Source organism: Myotis davidii, unplaced genomic scaffold (genome assembly GCF_000327345.1).
Source record: "Myotis davidii unplaced genomic scaffold, ASM32734v1 scaffold217, whole genome shotgun sequence".
Taxonomy (NCBI): Eukaryota; Metazoa; Chordata; class Mammalia; order Chiroptera; family Vespertilionidae; genus Myotis; species Myotis davidii.
The window spans coordinates 1,450,370-1,453,689 of record NW_006290034.1 but is presented as its reverse complement, the minus strand read 5'-3'; positions in this window follow the sequence as shown (position 1 = coordinate 1,453,689).

Here is a 3,320-nt window from a genome sequence, read left to right as displayed (position 1 = left end):
TCCTGTGCTTCCTGGCCCTGCCTGGGCGCCGTTCCTGGCTGTGGTTTTGGGCTCTTCCTGGAGGGAAGGCAAACAGAAAAGGAAAGACGTGCCCTGTGTTGCAGTAATAAGTTTAGTTGGTGTAGGTTAGCATAAGCAAACTCCGTTGTGTATTAGAGTGGGTTTAAACTTTACTTAGAAGAGGAACTATCGTGTGTGTGTGTGTGTGTGTGTGTGTGTGTGTGTGTGACCCTGATAAGTACCTTTTACTCCCCGAGTGTGTATCCTGATAAGCCCAGAAGGCACCCGGAGCACACTGATAGGAGACACTGAAGAAGCCCCCACATCGGGTATAAAAAGGACGGACTCATACCAGCAGACAGACGCCTGTCTGCCCTCCACAGACAAGAGGCTCTCCTTGCCCCTGTAAACTGCCGTTCCTGTTCTGCTCTGAGCCCAGACTGTTAGAGGCCTCTCTTCGCCAAGAGACCGAGCACCTGCAGCTGCGTACCCGATGCTCCGTGTGTCTGTCAGCGAGTGTCTCCCGGTGGCCTGCCAAGGACTGGAACCCATCAGCTCTCTGGTACATGAACCTGTGTGATTCTTGCATTTTGTCTGTCTCCTGTGTCTCCTCTCTTCTTAGTTTTGGTTTAAGCTCGGCCTAATTAATAACAAGTACCCTTTGACGTCTGTATTGGTATATCCAGATGAGGCGCACTGGGTCACCTGTGCAGACGTTCCCACAGAAGTGGAACACCAGCTCCCCAGGGTAGGAACTGATGTTTGGCCCAGTGATGGGATTCGTGTGGTCCTTTCACTGTGGAGACAGGCACCCTGGGTGGAGAAGCGATTTTAAACTCCTGAGAGCCTCCCTCAAGTTCAAGCCCAGAAGTCAGCCCGAGCCTTCGCCCTTCCATTGCAAAGCTGTGACCAGTGCGTGCTGCTGACACTTTTTCGAAAAAAGCCTCCCTTTCCAAAGAGAATGGAAAGGTGCCTGCTAACCGGCCTGTTTCGGAGCCACCCCAGGTTCTGCTGTGACTCCCTTAGGCCCAGCTTTTTTCTCCCCAAGACCCTGGAAAGAATGTCAGAAATTCAAATAGCGGGAGGGCGGCGCTGCTCCAGACGGCTTCTCAAACCTTCCCTGGCAGAACACCAGCCCAGTGTGTAGACATTTCAACTTTAAAGAAGTTTGCCCGGTGGTGGGGTCAGTGGTTGAGTGTCCACCTATGAGCCAGGAGGTCAGGGTTCGATTCCCGGTCAGGGCACATGACCCAGGTTGTGGGCTCCATCCCCAGTTGGGGGCGGGCAGGAGGCAGCCGATCCGAGATTCTCTCTCATCATTGATTTCTCTCTCTCTCTCTCTCTCCCTCTCCGTTCCTCTCTGAAAGCAATAAAAATATATTTAAAAAAATAAAGAAATTAAAAGATATGTAAGATAACTTGGGGAAATAGAAAATTTCCTTATTTCTGACTAGAGGACAGGCCTTAGGAATACACTCCCTCCTGACTACTCGATGCGCCGCTCGCTGGTTCAGTGCCTGCCCACCTTCTGCAGGCAGGTGGCCCCCGCCCGTGACTGCGCAGCCTCCTTCTTGTGCTTCGCTGTCCCTGGCCCCCGAATGCCACCCCCGCCCCCCACCCTCGGGGAATGAACAGCAGCCCTGTCCCTTCCAGGAAAACTTTACAAGTGGCACCTTCTAGTCCCCAATTAGCATTTAATTTTATTCCTTTTTAAAAAAATGTATTTTATTGATTTCAGAGAGGAAAGGAAAGGGACATAGAAAGATCCATGATGAGAGAGAATCACGGATCGGCTGCCTCCTGCACGCCCCCCACTGGGGACTGAGCCTGCAGCCCAGGCGTCGAACAGGAATCGAACCCTGGCCTCCTAGTTCATGGTTTCATGCTCAACCACTGAGCCACACCGGCCAGACAATTTTATTCCATTTTAAAGATTGCATTTATTTCATGTGAATGCCTTGCATTCTTTGGGAAATGATCGCATGTCAAGATTAGGGATCACATGGTTGATTAATGAGCCTCACTGTCCGGTGCGGTCCCTAGGAGCCTCTCTGCTGAGGTCTGAGGAAGGAACACAAGCTGGAAGAGGTATTTTTCCTCGCTAAGCTCCTTCTGGCGCGGGAGGAAGACTCGAGGCTTTCTGGCTGCAACCTGAACCAGGGAATTCGGAAGGACACGGGACGCCCAGCGTTGCCAGAAAGCACGGAGCCAGGCTCTGACAACGACTGGGCAGCACAAACCCAGATGACAGGGCGCAAACCACGGGGGAGCTGAGGGGCACAGCCCGCTGTCCCCTTGCGGGCTGCCGGCCGCCCCCCCACTCCACGCGCCCCCCCCACATGCTGCCCCCACACCGGTGCCCCCGGGGCCAGGTGCTGCCACCAACACCAGCCCCACAGCGTCCCTGTCTTCCTGCCACAAAAGCGCCCTCCCCCCCCCTGTCCCATTTCTTTGTTACTAGTTCTCCTTTCAGAACCCAGGAGGGTAGGTCTCCTTGGCATCAACACTGCTCAGCCAGAAAAATCCTGTTGTAACCCCCTCCTTGGGCCGAGCAACATGAATCAGACGCTCCTCTGCGTGTCCTTCCCCCTCCCTCCAGGCCTGGGACTCTCGCCCCCACTTCCCCAAAGGAAGGAAACCTGACCTACTCACTGGCAGGGCTCGAGCCTCATAGGTTTCAACGTCTCCACACAGGATAGTCAGCCCGGTGCGTCACTGCTTTACAAGTCGCCCCGCTCTCGTCTGGGACCATCTCCGTTTTTCTCAGGAGCCGCCACTCAGTTTATCAAGAGTCTGAACCGAGAGGACCTGACGTGCCTGTAGCCTCAGAAGCGTGTGCTGCATCCTAGTCAGATACAAAATGACGGACACGTTCAATGTCACACGATGTAGCAATTGGAATATAAAATTACAGAGACCATAGCTAGATGTGGTCATGAAAATGATCGGCTAGTCAGTACCCGTGTTGGCATGTGGAAGTCTATGTGCTATATAGAAATGACTTATTTTTTATCTTTACTAAATGTATTGGGGTGACACTGGCGGACATGATCCTATAGGTGTCGGGCGTGGGTTTCTAAGGGACAGGATCAGCATATTGGACCGTGTGCCCACCGCCCAGTCAAATCTCCTCCTGTCCCCTTATACTAGGGACCCCCGTTCCCCTGCCCCACCCACACCCCCAAACACACACACACACACACACACACACACACACACACAAGATCACTAGACGCTGGTGAAATGATTGCTTAGTCCTCCCAGGAGGGGGGCCTACTGGGCGAATCAGTGTCAGGACTCACAGCTTGTAAAGGACAAGG